This window comes from Furipterus horrens, unplaced genomic scaffold (assembly GCF_987537825.1).
Source record: "Furipterus horrens unplaced genomic scaffold, mFurHor1.1.pri manual_scaffold_10, whole genome shotgun sequence".
Classification (NCBI taxonomy): Eukaryota; Metazoa; Chordata; class Mammalia; order Chiroptera; family Furipteridae; genus Furipterus; species Furipterus horrens.
This window is the reverse complement of record NW_028327180.1, coordinates 26,117,343-26,139,511: the sequence shown is the minus strand read 5'-3', so window position 1 is coordinate 26,139,511 and position 22,169 is coordinate 26,117,343. Positions and strand designations below refer to the sequence as shown.

At 36.5% G+C, this 22,169-nt stretch overlaps 1 protein-coding gene across 1 annotated transcript in view; it reads right to left on the bottom strand.

Annotated features, from left to right (window-relative positions):
* PDGFC (platelet derived growth factor C) overlaps positions 1-22,169 on the bottom strand; it is a 174,742-nt gene that overhangs the window by 127,330 nt on the left and 25,243 nt on the right. The window lies entirely within an intron of this gene.

Genomic DNA, 22,169 nt, shown 5'->3' with positions numbered 1-22,169 from the left:
ATATACTCTGTTTCATGCACTCACAACTGTGAACCTGCTTTTGTTCACTCACCCCTGTATTGCTCTGAATACTTGGCTATCAGTCTCTTGATCACCCCTCCTCTCCTTGCTTCCTGCATTCTGTGGCTTTGCTCTGTACATGGGCAAACCCCTTTCTTTTTCACTAGCACAAAGTTATCATATATTACAGATTTTAATTCCAGCCTTGGGCATAAATAAGAGAGGTAGCCTCACCACAGTATGGAAAAGAAACAGCTTAAAACTCCTTAGGACTCAAACTTCTTGACTGCCTGCCTCATGGAGACTATCATTGGCTGTCTTATTCCTTAGGCCCAGCTGCCCGTCATGTTCTTACTGTTTCAGGGGTCCTTTCTCTACTGGAATCCATCTTTCATCTCAGGTTCCGTCTCCCCAAAGTTACACATTTTTGTTATTTTGTTACACAGAGAATTTTAACTTTCAGTCTCCAACCATGAAGCTCCAACATTACCTTGGCATATACAAGTACTTCATTAAGAAAAGCAAAAAGAAAACATTAAATGTATTCTGACTCTAAGGTATAATACAATTTTGGCAATGGGAAACTGTATAAAAATGAGAATCTTAGAGTCAAGGACCTACAGATGTTCCAAAGAGGCATAATAAATTATTCCAATACCGTGAATTAGTTTTACTTCCATTAACTTAATAAGATGGTGCTTATAATAAAAAAGCACAGAAACCTCCTATTAACCTCATGCCAATAATGTCCAGAAAAAGTAATAAATAATGCACACAATAAATGTATAAAAGGCAACGTTGCTGATGTTCCCATAGCAAGGCCTACCCATTTAACTTTTCTTCATAAGGGCTTATGTTAAAGTCAGTCTAGAAGATTCACTTTTGTTAATGTTAAAATGTCAAACTGACCCTTGAATTTTCTAGCTTTTTACATACGAAAGCCCCTAAGGATAATATTGCACATCAGACATGAAATTCCAGACCATTGTTATCTGTTTTGACTTTGTAAAACCTTTGTTTCAAATATCCCAAAATATGTTTATTCTGCCAATTTTTGAAATGTCATGTGGCCAAAAGAATTACAGAGTAATTAATTTCCTCCTTATATAAAATTTAAATTTATGAAGAAAATTAACATATATTCATTAACAGATATATTACTCATTATGTCCTCATTTCACATTCTCCTACAATTACAGTATACTGTAAAAAGGCTAGTCTGAGTTATATACCAGATAGACCTAAATAAATGTTATTTTTAATCTGTGAATCAAATTCAATGTTCTTATCCTTAAAAAAATAGCTAAGAAAGCTAGCTCAAAAAAAAGAAAGAGAATACAACTACTCTATTCAACTTTAGTCACTAAATAGACAGAAAATCAGGACTGGATGTGTTTACTAATTATTTTTAAATACTTTTCATTACTAACACTTAAGGAAAAGGCTGCAGAAAGCAATTAATTTGTAAATAAACAAAGAAGTACTTTCAAAGAAAGCTCAAAAGCCATTTTCTTCAAGCCGTCTTTTTAAAGGAAATATAAAGGCAAAGATGCTTTTTCTGAATTCTATTCAATGTCATTGTAATTACCAACAATCGCTACTGGTTTCTTTTAAAATAACCTAAACAATTCTTGAAAAAGACCATGCAACATAAACCCACACTTCACCAGACATAACATCTAATCATTCATCATGTACTAATACATACAAAAAACAGGAAACAAAAATGTTAAAAAGAAATCAGTTCTTGCAATTCCATGCGCTAGAGAAAGATGCAGGACAGAAAAGCAGAAAACATGGATGCGGGGAAGGTCAGCCAAACCGATGGGAAGACAGACAGCTGTGGCAAGGAAGGAAAATTAAAGACGTTCAGTTGGGAATCGCTAATGCTTATTTGTACCAAAGGGGGGGGGGTACTCCCTCATGCTTAGCTACATTAGTTTAAATATGAAATATTACTCTTTTAAGGACCTACTTGATATGCTACCCCAGCCAAGCAGCCTAGCCTAAAATACACAGAAGAGCCCCTCAATAGATGTTGGCCAAATGAATACTCATTTTTTTTTTCTCTCTGCAAAGCTGATTCATATAAAAGTTCAAAACTTCATTAGTGTGCAGTCAAGTGTCTATTCATGAGCAGCTGAACAGTTTTAACCTACAATTTGCTTTCCTGAAACTGGAGCTGTTTTTTTCTGTGTAAAAGCATTACTCACTTCTTCATCAATCATTGATTCAGTACCTGTGATATATAAGACATTCATTTAGTTGCTGGGTACATGAGAAAAATACCCTGCTTTCCCCTTTTTTTAAATTACCATGGGAGGAAAAATTAATAATTTTTATCTAGCAAGAAAAGTATCAGCTAGTAATGTGTGCTATGCAAAAAGTTAAAATGATGTGACTTGATAGAGATAAGGGGGATACTTTGGAGGTCACAAAAAGTTTCTTAGTTTTGATTCTGCCAGAAGTAGACCTGTGGACTAGGTTTTAGGGGCAAAAAGTTCATTTGGGAGATGGACAGAACATCAATAGAAAAGTGGGGGACTGAGGCAAGGAAATCAAGTAGCCGCACTGGGTAAACGTGGGACCCAATGCACATACACGTGCTTCTGACTTTCCTATCTGAGGGCTGGGGATATGGGTAACTTTTACTGTACATGAAATCCTAAAAAATCACTGGATGAGAGCTGATGGAGGAGAAAGAATCAATTCGCAAATAGTCATTACTCAGTATTCATGGGGTATTGGTTTCAATGCCCCGCAGGTACCAAAATCCATGGATGCTCAAGTCCTTTATAAAAATGGTGTGGTACTTGTACATAACATACACGCATCCTTTAAATGATCTCTGGATTACTTATAATGCCTAATGCAATGTAAATGTTATGTAAATAGTTGTTATACTATATTGTTTAGGGAATAATAAGAAAAAACGTATGTACATGCTCAGTGCCAAAGCAACCATCGCAAGCCTAACTACATCGGTCATGGTAGCAGCTATGTAGCACTTTTGTTCACATATCCTTGATCTGCCATTGGTTGAATCTGCCGATAAGAAACTGCAAATAGGAAGGTCCATTCTTCTGGGCAGCAAAGGGGGGCTCACTGGTGGAAGGGACAGAACCCAGGCAGTGAAACATACATAGGTGCCGCCATTGTGAAGTGTGTGAGACAGGGCAGAGTATATGGGGGGCTTGCAGGGAGCCTCGTGGAGGAGACCTTTGTGCTGGAATCTAAATGGAAAGAAAAAATCCGGGGTAAACATTTCCAGACAGAAGAAATTGCTAGAACAGGATCAAGTTTGATGTCCTTATTGAGTGTCACCTGGATACACTGTATGGAGCAAAGGGGAAGACTTGTATATAATCAGATCACAAAGAGCTCTGGAAGCCAGAATAAAATGCTTGGAATTTATTCTAGTTATGACACAGGTGGGAAGCCCAAGCTTAATACAATCTTATTTGCGTATTTTTTCAATTGTTCTGTTGGAAACAAATGAATAGCAAGGCCGTGAGTGTAAACAAGAAATCCGGTAAGCTGCTGCAGTGGAGTCATGGTTCTGGTAGGAGGTATAAAGAAAGTTGCCACCATGCTGATGCCCTGTATATGCAAAAATGGTTGGGGAAGAGGTGGAATCAAGAATCTATACCATCTTCACCAGCAAACTCAATATGTGGTAGTAGCAGTGGTTCTCTTTACTAAGAAGGAAGAAGATGAAGGGAGAAGTACATTAGTGAAAAAAATCAGGTTTGTTTTCGTCATGTTGTAGTTAAGATGCCTATTAGATATGTGCAGATAGAAAAGTAGACAAGTTTGGAATCAGAAAAACATGAGAGCCAGAGTTAGATATAAGGGAGACATACATGTGAAGCATCTGAAGGCAAGAGATTAGATGACATGTCCTAAGGGTAGTATTATATAAGAAGAAACTGGTACAAGGATAGACTTTCATATTGCAAATAATAAATGTATGCCAATAATCTTTTATTGTATCACAGTGAAATGTACCTGGGTAATCACAGTAAACTTCATTCTTTCATTCTTTCAATATTTATTTAATATAAAATAGACTTATGGAATTATGCTGAGAATTATAGGAAATTCAAGATATATATTAATCCTCATTTTTAAGGGCTAAGGGTTTACAAACCATTAAAGATTAAAGACTGACCATGGTAATTGTTCTAAGAGAGATAGAGCGAAAAAGGCTCGGAAAAGAAAGATAATTCCCACCTGGCAAACTCATAAAAGGTTTTGAATGGGTGTTTCCCATTTAAGCTGGGGCTTAAAGCCCTTTCCAATTTGTGCAACTTGCCCTGTAAACACTTAGGAAGTGGATGCATTTCAAGAGTGAGAGACTTAAAGAACAAAACCACAGAAATGAGGCACTGAAGGGAGTAAAATTCTGGAGTTCATTTAAAAGGTTCAATTTGCTAGATGATAAAATATATAAATGGGATAGGCAGTGAGTATTTCTAGAATACCAGATTCATTAAATACATCTTGAAAATATTCCACATGAGAAAATAATTCACTTTCTATGATGACAAATATGTATTTGGTTGGGATTAAGAAAAAATGTTAAAAGCCATAATTTAATTTCAATGCCATCTTATAGGACATTTTTCCCACTGTATTACTGTACCAAGAGCAGTCATTTTGCACTTAGAAATTCACTTCTCACTCGTCTTGTCTATTGGGTTATGTTTTCCCACATTGTAGATTGTTTTATATATAGCACCTTTTTCATCTATCTAGCTATCCAGTTTTTCCTTCCAAGACTATAAACGTATGCATTACAATTGGATCTGTGAGGTAGGAACTGGTCACTGGTCAGAGTAAAGGCAAAGGACAAGGCCTGGGCTGTGTAAAATGAAACACAGGTTCAGAATAGTAAAGTACCAGGGGACACGCTGGTGGGAAGAATGACTGAGGCCTAATGGCAAACTGAATGGATATGAAAATGCACGAAGCACAAAGTATTTCACCCTGTTCCATGTGCTACACTCACCTCTTTAGATAGGCTTCATTTTAAACCCACCAGTTCAGTTCCTTTTTGCTATTCTTTAAGAGACTATGAGAAATATCCTTTTAAGGCAGCTTTTAAAGACCTTTTAGTACACAGCTCCTACAGAACAGAACTTACCCATATTTGAAGAACGCTGTGTACGGAGTGTCCCCTTTCTCTCATATTGCTTGTCATATGAATAAAGTTTATAATTACTGAAGGACCCAGTGTTTATCTCGACGGTGGTTCTCAAGAGCACTGTCATGCTAACAATACATGATTACACATACCAGAAAGCCAAACATAATAACAAAAAGGAAACACAACAGGCAAAGAAATGATAAACTCAAAGAATGCACATGAATTCTCTGAAAAAGAAAAAAAAATAGTAGAAATAATTGCAATACTACACGCATCCATAATGGGCAATTTAGGAGGGTCAGCTGGAAGCAACTGACAGGGAAGCAGTGACATGCTTGCATTATAATTATAGACCCGCAACTACTTGGAAACCCTTAGTTAACAAAAAAAAGTGAAAGAGGACAACCAGCAAGAAAGTACCACATACAAATCAGTTAGCCCTTTGGAAAATAACTGAATACTAATAAAAATACTATATAATGTGTTAACCCAATACCTAATTACCTCTGTATTTCCAAAGAAAATGTATCACTGTCTATTCAAAATTTAGAAATTATGAAAATACAGTACATTCTACCTCCTGAGCGCTGTAGGTGAGATAGAAGCTGGGGGAAGAAAGGGAAGAAAAAACATAAAATGGAGAAAAAGTATCATATTTTATTAAACATTTTTGTTTTGTAGCAAAAATAAATAAATATATATATTATAGAACTACTCTCTGGTTGAAAAAACAAACTGATTTTTCCCCATAGCATCTGTGCATATAATCTCTCTTTTTTTCCAGGCTTCGGAAAGCATCAAAACACAAAAGAATTATCCGAAGAGACAAAAATCTGTCTTCTTCCCCTTTCTCCTTCAATGAATGATCTACTGTTCAATAACAGTTAACTCAGGTCATTTAAAAAAAAAAAAAAAAAAAGAAAAGAAAAAGAGCTAGTGTTCACCCTTTATGCAGATCAGAGCAGAATAGAAAATTTTCCCTGCTTACTAATTTTTCAGTTACTTAGGAGCAGATGATAACATTTTTAAATACTTGATTTCACATCTAGTTATACCTCCTCCTTTCAAGTGGGCCTTTCGAGATTTCTGTGTCCACGGGCCAGAACTCGCACTGTCCTGCTCAGGAGGCTCGCACAAATAGAAATGATGAAACATCCTGAGTTCACAGATGCTAGTATCCCAGATGCTAGAGAATTAAATGGTCGCCATGTAATTTTGGATCAAAACAAAATAAATTGGGTTACAAACTGAATTCATTTGTCCGAAGACTCCCATTTACAACATCCTCAAAAGCACTTTAATTTTCACCTCACCTGTATGCTGTTGTGCAAATATGGGGGAACTTACATAATTTGTATGCAAATATTACTTAAAATTATATTTTAGGAAATAACCTTGTTCAAAAGCAGATGAAACTAAAAACATTTTAGATAGATCACCCTTATTGCTGGATCACTCTTCTGGGTAGAAGAGTGGAAAAAGAATTTCTGGCAATGGGAAGAGCATGTACAAAATCATGCAAAAATCAAATCTGGAGAACTGAAAGGGTTTCAGAACAGCTGAGATTTAAGATACCTGAGGAGGATGGGTGAAGGCAATAAGACATTTGAGCTTGATCAATGAAGGGTTTGTAGACTAGAAAACACTATTATTAGTTTTTCTGGGGAGAGAGACAAGGTACAGGATGAACTGTGTACATTATCTTCAAAGGACATTTTATTCAAGTAAGGCATTACCATACTAGTCATAGAACTGCAAACAACAATGAAATCCCATTCTAAAGCTGAGACTCCTCATGATAATAACCACAATAAAGAATCTAGGTTTATATTTTTATTATATGTGAAATTCAGCCTCACTTCTTTTCTTATCTCCTCATTATGGTTCTAATTTCCCTGTTCAGTAATCCCATAAAGTACTTTAACTTTCCTCCCACGCTACCTACGGAAAGGGGTGGGCAGCAAAGAGAGGAACCCAACAAAGTCAGAAAAATTGACAGGAATTGTAGAAGCAAAGGATGTGACGGCCTCAGAATTCTGACCTTTCGAACTTGAAACCAGATGTATGACTCAGCTCCCCAATGCACATAAATTCTTATGTATTATGAGTAAAATGGCAAACATTTCCTGTTACTAAAATATTTTTGGATTACTTCCCCAAGAGTAACACAGAGCTTCTGAAAAGATAACTGCACAGTGACAAGAAAAAATTGTTGTGTGCTTCTAAGCGATGGAGCAAAGAGTATTATATTACCACTGATAAGAACACTTAAATTATAGACAAAGATATATGAAGGTTTAAGTTGCCCAGATCATATTAACCTCTTTGGTTAGTGCATCCACTTCAGGACATGTGACAATCACAGGCTGGCTTGCTATGTGGGAGGAGGGTCAGTGTTGATTCTTTTATTGCTACCCAAGAAAAGTAGCCCAAGATAAACTTGAAGCACATCACACCTTACCTGTTCATTTCAACTGAGTCAATGAGGCCATGACAATGGACAAATGCAAGACTATTAATGTTAGAAATGAAGCTGCTGAGCCTCACTTCTAGAAAGTTTGAGTCCCACGAAACCTTGTACCACCCAGATATTTGCTATAACTATCCTCATAAACTAAAGTAGAGATATTTATTCAGGATTATGGTTTATATGTACAGTGGAATATATCTTTGTATGAATTTTGAACATTACGTTATTGGAGTTTTATTTTAACAGAAATTCTCAGGTAGTAGAGTGTGCTTTAATTTTATTTTCAAATCATCTTGTCTTTGAAAATGGTTCATACATTCATTAAAAGTATTTTACAGCAACATTTAAAAAATAACTATAATACCTGCTTATGACTTATGCTTATATAATATGATTTGACTTAAAAATAGCTCAGTTTTAGAAAATATATAAATAAAAGGAGGGGGTATTTACTTAACTAATGTAATGGTAGCTTTATTATTAGGAACTTTTAACTTGCCAAAGAGTCTATTTTGATCAGGAATCTGACAGTGTGAAATTCTTCCTCATATTTTCTTCAATTTACATTTCAAAGGGCAACATTTTTAAAAACTTATAAATGAATGCCCTTAGGTTTAGCTTTCAGATACACAGGCAAGCATAATATTTACTTTGTCTAGGTAAAGGAAGTAAACCCAGAAATGGCATGCTATATCTGTGCTCAAGAGTGAAGAAAAAAATGTGGGAATGAAAGTTAATATATAATCATAATCATCACCTGGTAGAGTCAGACAGGCCTGTTGAGAATCCGAACTCTGCTGCTTCACACCCAACTGTAAGCCTCTGGACAAGTTTCATAACTCCCATGAGTCTGAGTTGCCTCACCTGGATAAGAAAGTCAGCTAATGCCTAGGTTTGCTTAAAGACCTAAGTGAAAGAAAACTGATAAAATGCTGGCCTGAAGTAGATGTCACTAGATATTAGGGGCATACCCTTCACAAAAAATGAAATGTGGCTCATGTAGTTAATAAAACACTCGAACCACCTAGAGTAGATTCTCATTATTTGTGAATTCCATATTTGCCAATTTTCCTATTGGCTAAAATTTACACGCAACCCCAAAATCAATACGCAGCACTTTGGTGGCCATTCAGGGCCATGTACACATGCAGAGTGGCAACACCTTTGAGTCGCCCAAGACGCACATTCCCAGATGATGTGAGGCCAGGCCACATTCTGCCGCCTTTTTTCAGCTCTCACACTGTCAACTACTGTTTTTTTGCAGTGTATTTAGTGGCAGGCGTTATACTTTTTGTGCTTTTTTGTTGGAGATTTCACGGTTTCAAATAGCCCCAAGCAAGGTGTTGAAGTGCTGTCTAGTGCTCCTAAGTACAAGAGGTCTGTGACGTGCCTTAAGGAGAAAACTCGTGCTAGATAAACTTCCTTCAGGCATGAATGATTGTGCCCTTGGGCATGAGCTCAATGTTAATGAATCAACAATATAAATTATATACAGCATCCTTAAATAGAAACACACATAAAAGCAGGTGATGCATTGATGGTTTGATGAAAATGTTGTGACCAGGGCTTGCAGGAACCTGATCCTGTATTTCCTCTAAGAGCAATAGTTCAGTATTCACTGTTCAGTGCTTGCATTGACTTCATAAAATATAACTACCACAAATGACAAGAACTGATTACATATACTATATATTATGTTAAACGACAGGAATACACAATTAAAAAACACAAGTCTTTGATCTCAAGGAAATTAAAATGTCAAGTATACACTTCGTAAAACATTAAAATACAAACAGATAATTTGTATCTTTCCTTCCTTGATTATGTAAAATACATAAACATCAAGTCATTGGAGGTTAATACTAAAATATAAATTACCACTTTTTTGGCTACAGTCAGTTAATACTAAAAATGCCTGGCTTATTTTCTAGCTCTATGGCTTTCTGTAACAGTCTATTAGTTAAATCCATACATGCCCACCCTCTCCATAGGCTGAGTTTCACAAAGTATCTGTCTTTGTTTGTCTCAGATGTGAATTGTTTTCCTTGAGGGTAAACTTCAAGCTTTGACTTTATCTCAAAAGTAATTCAGAATTTGAAGAAGTATAACCCTTAGAAGACAATTTTCACCACAGTTCAGGTCCCTTTCTTTGCTACAACCTCCACGCTCACCCCCAACTATTAAACAGATGTCAAAACCAATGCAGAATACACCACCTTAGGATGTGGGATTTGTGATTCGATACTGCCCATGAATATACCCAAACCATAAAATGGCTTCTCTCTCAGCCTCATGGATGAATAAAGTCTTAGCCAACATTATTAACTAGTCAAGGATCCTTTCATATTTAATTTACATAGCATTATTCTTTAAGCTCAAAAGTTTTCCAAGCCACACAACTTACTCCAACCTCTACTGTAGTTACTACATCACCACTTTAAAGTGGTGATTTCTTTTTTCTGGGTTCCAAATATTATCTCAAATTATATTATACAACATGTGTGTAAACTTGTAATGCTGACATCATGAACAGCATGAATTCACTAGAAAAATAAATCAATGAGTCAGATATAGAAACAAGAAATAACAAGCAAGTTCAACCCTAGATCAAAGAAAATCCTATAATCAGCAAGGCCTTCTTCTCACTTACTGAGTTTTCTCTCATAACCCTAAAAAAAATAAAAGCAGGCTCATAAAAGAGGGCTTGAAAGGATGAGTTTATACAAATCTCATATTTAAGAAAACACATTTTTCATTTAAATGGCAATGAAGAATTCAATTCAGAATTGTACTATGAGCCAAATAAAATATATGAAGAAAATGTATATTTAGTTCTTAGTTTAAGTAAAATTTACAAAAACATGTTATTACATCAATTTGTCTTTAGAAGAAATCAAATTAACAAATCCTTCTAAGAAGTATTGATTCTAAGCACTTACATGATAATTTTGATTCCTAACTCTGATCCTCCTACAAACTTCATATCTTAGATACTACCCATATGATGCAAAACTCTAAACAATGACACCAGTTTCATGTTACAGAAAGCAAAATAAAACACTATATGTACCAGGGTTTACAACATATAAAGTTGTTAGTGGCTTATTAGAAAGAAAGTCAAGGAAATTGGTTAACAATTGCAGATTGTCTGCAACATTACTTTCTAAAATCACTGTTCCCTACTTAAAACCCCATGCAAAGATAAAATAACTGATTTTTCTCATTTCCTCAAGATGTCTGAAACAATTAACAATAATGCAGATAGATTCCTCACATATGAAAAGCATTTCTAATGCTGAACAGTGTGTTAGTAAAATTACATATTTAAAGAATCAAACTACTGATTTGTAAGGCACTATAAGGAAAACCATCTTATTACAGCAAACCAATTATATTCCTATTTGAAAATACGATGTCCTTCCTAAATACTTTAGTATATATTTTCCAAGTATCCTGAAAAAGTTCAAAAAGTGTAGCACTTACTTCAGAGAGATTAAAGTCAGTCTTTTCTAAGATTTTAGAAGGATGTCTATACCAGTAGAGTGAATGCCCTAAATATAGAGATAGAAAATATATATTCAACACTATGAATACTTTTTAAATTTATCCCCTTAATAAATGTTTAACAATGTAAACCAGAAAAATATACTAATGAATGAGAACCAAAAACAAGGAATCTCAGCCTTTTTGGAGACATTACGGTAGTAGGAGAGCTGAAAGTGTTAATTAAGAAAGAAAATTGCACAGAACTGTGCAAATAAATGGCAAGTCCAGAGAGGCTGGGGTTGGTGTCTCCTTGAGCACTGGTCTATACCCACGGCCTAGCACAGGGTTTCTCCAAGTGTGTTTTGGGAACCTTAGGAGTCTGTGAAACCGAATATTTTTTCACAAGTTTGCAGTCAAGTTTTCCTGAGATTACCTAATGTGACATCACAGCAGACTGAGTGATGAAGCAGATATGAGAATTCATCTGTCTTTTACTAAGCTAGACACTGAAGAGATTTTCAAAAATGTATAACAATGCCACTCTTCTTACTAATTGTTTTTGCTTTGGAAAATATAATGTTTTTCTCATAAAATATGTTAATGTCTTTATGTTTATCACTGCTATTTCTAAATGAAATAATAAATATGTTTTCTTTAGTTTTTATTTCTAATATGATAAATATCAATGGATATAGTCCACACAAACAAAAGCTGTCTGGCATTGTCAACATTTTTCATAGAGTAAAAGGACCTTGAGACCCAGAAGACTGAGCACTGACCACTGGAGTAGCACACAGTTGGTGCTCAATAAATACTGAATCATGAATTAATAAGGAAGGCCATACAATCGCAGAGATTATTGACCTGAGATCTGATGGGATGGGTGTGGTGAGCGAACAATGGTGGGGTGGGAAGAGAAGAACTTTGCTTTAATAATGTGCACAGTTTACAAATAGTGCTATTTAAGACATTTTCCAAGCAGTTGAGCAACTTGGAGAAAATGATTAAAATGAAGTATTGTCTTCCAAAGGAGAAACTGAATAGGATGAGGGGCCAACCACTCTATTGTGTAGTTTCAGAGAAAATCTTGGATTCAAAGCTCGACATCCAACTATCTTTCACAGGACTGTTGGGCTGAGGGAAAGAAGGTGGTTTTATCATTAGGTTTATAATTTTCTAGAAGGCATCAGTTTTCAAGTATGTTATTCTGATCAGTTTTAATAGTATTTGCTCTTAAAAAATCAAAACATCAAATATGTGCTTGCTTAATGATGTTTTCTAAAATTACCCGTTATTTTTCTTTCAACTTTCATTTTGGTTAATAATTTCTTGGGATATATGAATGCATGAGACTCTTCATCAAAGATAAATTTTGAAGTTACTTAAGTGATGAAATAAGATACTATATACTCCTTAAAGGAACACTAATAATTCTGAACAAGATGTAATCAAAATAATAAACTGAAATTGATTGTTTTGAAAGCAGACCCTGGAACAAAACTAAAAATTGAATTGGAACAGAGGTAACTTTGAAAAAATAAACTTTGCCTTTTTTACGTAAAGCCCTTCAAAAGTTCCTGGATTACCTATTAGTAAATAAAGAGAGTTAAGTATAACAAAACCACTTGTAAAACAAGACTAGCTTATGAAACCATTTCTATGAAGGGTATCAAAAACACACTCTTGAGCACCTAGCCCTGTGGTCTGCCTAAAGGCCAGAGGGAAAGCCCCTTGTTGACCATAAAAGGGCTGCCTGCATGTTCTCAGTGGAAAGTATACAGGATCTTATTTACACAAGTATAAATACATGCCATTCCTTTGTGCTCACAGGCGCTCCTGAAGGCAGGCCAGAAGAGGAGGGCCGAAGGGCTCCATGAAAACTGGATTCAAAAAGTCTGTGACAGTTTTCCAACATTTAATGTACTTTCTTCTCCTAGCTTATCTTCTTTCATGATAAAAATATCTACAAAGCATAAGATCACTATAATTTAACAGGTGGCAGCTCTAGACATATTTGAAGATAAGCCTTTAAGATTCAGGAGGACAGAAAGCATATTACCCATAAATAGGCACTTTTTTTCCCTAGTAACATTACAGCTGTGTGAAAACTGAGGAATAATGAAGAATGTATTTGTGGCCAATAACAATGCCCTATCCATTTATACTTGTTAGTAATTTAGAGACTAAAGCTTGAAAACTTCAGAAAAACAATAAATGCACAAATTACGTGACATGAAACAGAACCCCACAAAAAAGTAGCAATAAATAGAGGAACAACCAAATGTAGATACACAATATTTGATGTGTTTATGTGTGAGTAATTACAATACTGTGATCAAAAAGCAAACAAGTGGATATGGCTAAAATATAATTACTTTCTATTTAAAACTAATCTTAGGAAATTCTGAAATTTCAGTTGGTGATACATGTTCAAGAGAAACCATGCAGATCTCAAATCATGGCTTTCAGCTAGAGTTACTGTTTGACTTAAAGGCCCATCATAATGCTAGCACGAACATTAGCAGCCACCTAATATGATTATCTTTTTACTGAGCAAATTGCCTATAAAACATCTGTACTTAGTCGTCTCACAGTCCAGAGATTTAAACTCTTTTCTCCAGGAACCTAAACAACCAATAATGCTTAAATATTCTAGCACTTCTATGTAAGGTTAAGTATCACATGACTCAGTAGTACATACATAGATCAGCAGTGACTGAAATGTAGCCTTCCATGGGGAATAAACACCCGTGAAGCACGAAGCTGCTCACTTTATCTTTGAGAAGCTCTGATAAAACGTTTCACTGATATGGCAGTACCTATAATCATGGTACTCTGTAAATCTATTCTGATAAGTCCTTCCCAGTCCAGGTACGGTCTACAGACCTGCAGCATCCACATCACATCTGCTCGGAAGAAAGGCAGAATCTGAGGCCCCACTCCAAGCCTACTGAAGCAGAATCTGTATTTTAACAAGATCCCAGAGGACTCAAATGAACATTCAAGTAGGACAAGCCCAGACCTAGGTAAATGCATGCAGATTATTTCCTTAATGTTCTCCTGTAGAGCTGCGTGAGCTCATTTTGCTAGCCTCCCTGTGTCAAGCTTCTTCATTTTCATTCCATTCAATTTGTTTTTAGAAATCCTCATTCATTTTCAGGTTATCAAGCCAGGAAGATGGGCAGAGAAAGCCAAATATATCAAGCAGACGAGACATTTTGCTAGGAGTTTTCATCAATACCGCTCTGTGTGGTACTTCTTAATTTAAAAACTTTGCAAGTTGGAGACTTAGGCACTCAGAAAGGTTAAATGACTAAGTTAAGATCTCATAACTGACAAGTGGATAAACCAGGATTTAACTCCATTCCAAGCTTCACTGAGTCATATTTCACACTCTGCTTCCATTATGGACTCTTACTCCAAATGTCCAAGCTTTTCCTTAAAACAAATATGTGGTGTTGGCAAGGAAAACCTTGCAGATATTTAGAGCCCTCGTTGACTTCTCTACATTTAAGAAGTCGTATAAACTGACCGAGCCTGCTCAGCTCCTAACCAAATAAGATTTAGTTCTAACAAATTGAAGTGGATATTAGAGTCAGGATAATGTCATGATTAAGGGCACGCACCCTGGAACTAGGCTGCTTTTGTTGGAATCCCTGTTCAGCCACTTGACCTTGGCCAAGTGGCTTACATTCTCCTTAAACCAGGAATAAAACTAGTAATTGTACTCACAGATTTTCTGTAAGGATTAAAGGAATTAGTGTACATAAAGCATACATTAATGAATGTCTGGTGTATAGTAAACACTCCGTAAGTGTTAACTATAGTTATTACTAAATGGAACCTGCCTCTGTTAAAGAAAATAATAATAATAAAAGCCAGTCTTCCACTTAGCTAAGCAGTTTGCAATATTCTTCCAAATCAATATGTTTGCTTCTTTCTCTTTTATTGACCTTAACCTCACTACATTGATCACTTATCATTATTAAAAATGAATAAAACCCATCACCAAATTGTATGGTTTACATCGCTTCACTGTCGCAATCAATTCATGTGTCTCCTGGCACCTCATTAGAGCAAGTAACTGGCAGCCTGGAGACAAATCACAGGCCAAACACCAAGATGTGTGTCCAGACCAGGCCAACTCCTTACAATCCATTCACAGCTCTCAACTTCCAGTCTTCCAGCAAATTCTTACAGCTCTAATTTCAGAATATCCAAAATCTGACTATCTACGTACTTCATTCTGGTCTAGACCTCCATGATGATACTTCCTCCCGTCCTCCCTTACAGTCTAGTCTCAAGCCAGCAGAGACAATAATCCCTATTAAATGCGTCATCACTCATCTTCTCACCACGCTCCATCTGTCCCCTCTGCTGCTCGATGGTGCCAGGCACACTCCTGTCTAAGGGCCGGGCCTCTCCTGCTGGCCCTGCCTGCAAGGCCTCTTCCCCTGACTCCTCAGGTCTATGCTCAGCCACCCCAGTGAAACTCCCCAGGACCTCCTGTAAACGACAATATTCTCTAACACCACACTTGCCCCCTCTCCTAATTTGCAGTGTTGATGATGTTCCATTATCCCAACTGTTTAATTATGTATGTTTGTCACCTTTCTCTCATCATTAGAGTGAAAACTTCATGACATCAGAGGTTTTATACGTTCTGGTCTTTGCTGTATCAGCTGTGTCTAATATCTTGCTGCATATGTATTGATAATAAGTGCTCAATGAGGATTTATTCAAAGAATAAATAAATAGGGAACATCTACTCACATACTATTTATCCCTAGACTAATAAGTAGTCTACATATCTCCTAGTATTTCAAGATAGAAGTATATATAAAATATATATATACTCATATATATAGATATAAATAAACAACACACACACATATATATAAAATTTCAGTAAGGAAAAGTTAAGACAGTGATATGCTTTTTTTTTTTTGCACAAAAATATAAATCGATAACCAAAGATTTGAAAAAAAAAGGGAAAAATATACCCTCTGCATTATAGAAGCTAAACACTTACTGTCTCTTTGTGCAAAGCAGGGGGAAAAGCCAATCGATTTATTAGTTTGTGAATTAAAGAGATGACCCTTTCCTGTTAAAAAGGCCACTCTCCCATAGTGTGACAGTTTAGCTCAGGAAGTGGATGTGATGACCTTGTACAAATGAGATTGCAGGGCCCGACTGACAGAGCAATTACTCACTTGGCCAGCATGTTGGCTACCAGCACATAATCTTCCAAAAAGCACCTTGGGAATTTTAATGACTACACAGACTCAGCGGCTTAGTTTCCATTCTAATCTGAAAAATATGCAATTCTGTACCACTCTCTATGATGAGATCCACTCATGAGTTCAATAGGACTCCTGAATTACCTGGCCCATTGTCAGAAGGATTCCAGCTCTCTGCTGCCACAAGCTAATCACATCTTGTCCAAATCTATTGCTGACCACTAGAAATTAGAGTTCATATTCTGTTTTCTCATATTCAGTTGGGTAATATTTGTCATGCCAACAATAGGATGCAATAGCATTGATATTTCTTCTTGTAGAGTATAGAGCATTAATTATATTCATGAAAAAAAATGGGTAAAAACAGGTTATGGCCTACCTATTAAAACAGCTTACAGAATATTCAAAAAGGAGTGCTGTAATTCCAGCTGAAGGTCCTACTAATTATTCACATCTGACAGAAAAGACATAGAGAAAAAATTCTAAAAATCAAGAAATATGAGGTAAAATTCTGAAATGTCTACTTACCAGCCACCTAGAACATGGAATATATATATATATATATATATTCAAATAGAGGTAAAAATAATAATTTTGGTTTCACAGCCTGGTAAAAAAAACCTAACCAGAAATACGAAGTGTATGAACCAGAAAAAGAAACCAACCCATTTAAAAGTCTACCATATAATATTTCACAAAAAATGATAGCATTTATTTATCAATGAAAATTATAAACTAGTATGCCAGAGTAAGATTCTTACTTATTTTGAAAAATGGCCATGGTATTATTTCTTCATTTAATAAACGTGGGTTTTTTTGTTTGTTTGTTTCTTTGTTTTTTTTTAAAGCAAACAAGCTTCTTTTTTTAAGGCAACAGTGAGCTCAAATTTGTTAAGGTCACTGAGGAACAGAGATTCTACCTTTTCTTAAGAGCTCACTATTAATCAAGACAACTCGAACAGAAAGGCATGTAGTGCGGAGGCCAACAGATCCCACCCGCTGTGGCTAGACTTGTGATCAAGTCCTGCTACTGAATGCTCCATGACTAAGAAAATGACTTCACTGCTTAGAAAACAAGACCAGGGAGGCCTACATCACTGCCAGGGCCTGTCTCGGATTTTTAGGACCAGAATGATCTTGATTTCCATGTTGAGAAGGCTGCAAGCAGAATGTGTATCATGCTGCTCAGACACCCTAGAAGCGCTCTGGTCATGAGTCATCATTCCCAGTCTTACACCACATGCGGGAAGGAGGCCAGCAGAACCAACATAAGGAATCGCCCTCTGATCTCTTGCAATTCTTGCCACTAGGAAGTAAACAGGATAGGAGACCAAAGGGGAAGAAATAGCAGGAATACACACAACCCGCTGACTAGGGATCTCTGTAAGAACCTGTATATGTACACAACTGTGCACCCCTAACCCTCCGCCATGGCTGGACCTCCCTCCAGTTTTCATAGAGAGTGGCTTTGGCACTTGCTTTCCTACAAAAAAAAAAAAAAAAAAACTGCAAATATAACTTCCTTACTCAGAGCTCCCTTTTGATTTAGAGTTCTCCCCAAGATAGCCTGGTCTCACAGGTCAGTGCACTTGGAGGGGTTCCAGACTTTGCAGGCAGAAGTTTTCATTTGAAACATGGGACCACAATAATTAACCAAAGTAATGGCGTGACAATGAACAACAGGATGTATGAGAAAACGAGATTCAGGCAACAAAATATTCGTGCATACTTCTGTTGTTTGTTTCTGTTGGTTTTTATTTTTTTTAATTTGTTACTTATTTCATTATTTATGCATTAGATAAACTGATGGAGGGGTTGATATCACAAAATAAGTGCCTTGGTCGAGGTATCATCTCATTCACAAATGTAAAAACACAGTCATCCCGATTAGCCTCTTTTCTGCATCCTCTTAACTGAAACTTCAGTGTCATAAATACAAACGGTAGTGCTTCTTTCAAAACCAAATAACACTCCTTGTAGAATAATGTTCTACACACTTTACACCTGCAGCTTGAAATAACTGTTATTCTTGGTTTTCTAAAAGGCAGACCCAGAACAGTGAGAAAGCCTGCAGCTTCGGGGTCAGTGTAGGACTGGCAGGAGGACCAGGTGCTGGGATGTCTGAGGATGTTCTATACTTAGGCAGTAATGCACTATTCCCTTTTCATACTTTACAAAGTGCACCACCCCGCGTATTTCCAGTACCCACCTGGCGCCATACATTGTTATTACAGTATTACTATGTTCCCTATGATAGTAATATATGGTTTATCAATCTACTCATTCAATACATGTGATGAGCAGGAGTCTCTATGGTCAATACAGACCTTGGATCAGCATGTGCTATAAAATGCAGCTGTAAAGGAAGGCGAAGTTTTGTTTTTTTCATGGTTTATATCACACACTTGTCTGTAAACAAAGCCCGTGGTGTGCAACCTAATGGCATGCTCCAGATGTTCCCAACAAGTGCTCAGAAAAACCCCACAATATCTTCTCGATCTTTAAGGCTTAAGAGCAGGATGTACAGACAACACACTAAGTTAAAAAAAAAAAAAAGGAAAAAGGAGAAAATCCCATATGGTGCCAAATGTTGGCAGCTATCTTCTTTCCTTCCAGACAAAACTCCTAGGCTTGTGAAAACAACATTTCTTGCGAAGTGCCAAAAACAACAGATCGCTGCTGTAATGGCTCTCCTTGCCGATGCCCCCGACAGCCTTGTGGCTCTGACTGTATCCACACCCAGCCCTTAGAATAAAACTAAGAGCAACTTTAAGTCTTAACCCCAAAGGACCACCTTTAGGAACGCCATGTCCTAGGCTTCTGAACATAACCCTTGCATTTTAGATGTTTTCCTTTAGAAGAAAAGAAAATGCTATGGTTTGTGTTTGCCCACCCACACCTTCCCTGCTGTTTAAATTAGGTTGAAAAAGAATTAGCAAGTTTTGTTTCTGCAATAATAGTAATATAAGATCATTAAAGGACATATAGGAAATACTAAATGTATTTTAGGAAATAAAATATCACTCACTGCTTCCCTCTAGCCCTTGTAGACAAAATACTAATAACAATTTTGTATCTTTCATTCTGGTCCTTCTACAAACTATATGGAAAGATTTATGAGAGAGCGTATAAAAATATTTTAAATCCTATTTTTTTCTGTGCTTTTTGACTTCACATTACAGTGTGGGCACCTTCCTGGGGAGACAGCATTTTGATCGCTGCCCCATATCCCGTGAGTAATGACAACTCAGTATAACTGACAGCATTTCTCATGGAAGGTTTATTGCTCTACTGACCACCATGGGACCAGTGTTAAATTCACGGATGGCATGTGTAGCTGAAATATGAGAAAGGTGAGAACGGATTACAGTACGGAAGAGTGGAAGCCCAAATGCCCATCTCCAAACATATTCAGTTCCTTGGTGATTTCTTCAAGACCAGAGAGAGAGAAAATTTCTTTTGTTAGGAACATAAAAGAGACACATTTATTCTCTGGCATCCTAATGTTAAGGAGCCCTTGAAAAATTCATGATTATTTATTTAAATACTCAAGACACTTAAATGTAGAAAATGAACTATTTAATTAGACTAATGGAGACAAGTGAAAAAGAATTAATTACCTTCTGCCTAAGTTGTGTGATCTCCTCGATGAACACGCAAACTAATGGGGAAGGGATCTAATGCTGATTTGTGTTTTTCCTTCAGAGCATTAATACCATTTTAGCTGGTCATTAAGGAGTAATCACACACACACACACACACACACACACACACACACACACACACACATGCTTACTCACACACCGTCTGTGCTGCAATGCTTCTTTATAACAAACCAACCTCAGGAAATTATTAATGAGGGGTTAGGAGGTTACACAGCAGCTAAGCCCAGAAGAATGTCTGTGCAAAGAGAGAACTACCTATTCAAGGGAGGAGAATTGTTTGGGGAGGACTGGTAGTCTGAAAAGGAATTCCCTCCTAGCCAAGACATTTTCTATATTGTGTAAAGCCAAAATAAAATGAGTCAGAATACTTCTCATTTCCTAACTGTATATTACTAGAATGCCATGTAATTCTCTACAGAAATCAAGAATGGCACAAATGAGGTGTATAACAGTTCTCCCTGCCCCTCCCCACAGCCATGTTTGAGGCAATACATGAGACAGGATAGATGGGGTCCTGGGGAAAGCAGTTAAAAACTGGATGACGTATTATTTGTAACTTTCAACATATTATTTGTAGCAAGAGTGGACAAGACAGAAAGAGTGGCATTACTCAGAGGTACACAAGCACCAGAATCCCCAACTACTGCCAGCATCACCTATGGGCCTTGTTCTGGGCTATAGATACTATTAGGAAACCTCAAGTGCTGTAACCAGTGTTAAGGAGTGGGCCAGAATACGCCACCCAAAATATGCTACTTTAGCATAAGAATTATTTTGAGCTGAAGGCAATGGAGAATCAACAGATGAAGGAAAAGTTCTCTGCCTTCCCCTTTATCTGCCTAAAGTGAAGCATAAATTTCTGTTTGTGAAGGTGGCATAAATATTTCCCCATTCCCAGTACCAGGATGAGAAGAGCTACCTTTATCACCGGAGATGGAGAGCAGACATCAAGATGAGTATGTATAAACAGACCTTATTAAAATAATACTTTGTCTTCCATTAGTTTCCCCCATATAGTTCCTAGTCACTTTCCCACAATTTACAATCCTTTGTTGAAGTGGTATATAAGCCACAGAGTCTAATTGCTTCTTTGGGTTTTTCATTATCTTCTGTGAAGGCTCTGTGCACATGGACAACGGGGAGGGATATGACTGCGGGAAAGGGGGTGGGTTGGGTGGGGGAGAGAAATTGGGAGAAAAGGGGACAACTGTAATTGAAAAACCAAAAATAAAAATAAATAAATAAATAAATTAGTATGAAATAAAAAATATATATATTAATAAAATTTGTATTTCTTTTCTCCTATTTATCTATCTTTGTCAGTTTAATTCACACACAGTGGTAAATGAACTTAAAAAAGATAGAGAAATGAAATTTGTTGTTCCTCCCCAACAGTTTAAGAGGAAATTTGAAAAGCAGTGTTGAGTTGGAAAATCTTATTTACACTCAAAAAATCATAGATCTCTAAAATGTTTGTAATTGCTAAATGACTTTAATTTTTTTAAAAACACGGAGTTGTAAAATTGATAAAAATTGGCAGAAAAATGTCAACGTGAAAATGCTAATTAGTATGTCATTGTACCAAATAAAATCAGCATTCACATTTTCATAATTAAAAAAATTCACTTATCAGCTCTCTCAACTTCTGAGTGCCTGTCACAATCAACACAGGTAAACAGTTTAAAAGGAATATATAATATACATGTTTCTGTACATATGGTTTGTGTGACTATACCAACATATTATTATTTTAATTTTGAAGTCACTAATAACCATTCAAGTTGCAATTAGTGAATGCAGGGTTCTCAATGTTTCATTTCTTACTGAACAATCTTTTGAAAGGGCAGTTTTCTTCTGAAACTGCCTGACGGAGCAGAAGTTAACCAGGGCTCCTGAGTGGTTTCACATTCAAGTTCATCATCCTAATCTATCAAATACAATTCAAATGGCACCGGCCAAAGAAAAGAAGGCAATCCCTGCCTCTGTTCCTGAGCCTGCCTTAGATTTATGATATTAATCTAACTGGAGAAAGGTCTTCCTCAATTTACCAGAATCTTAGCCTGGAGATCCACACTCAATGGTTGGAAAGATACAAAATCCTTGCTAGTTACTACAGATGCATTGTACTCAAAGTAAGTCATTCCTAAATTCATAAAGTA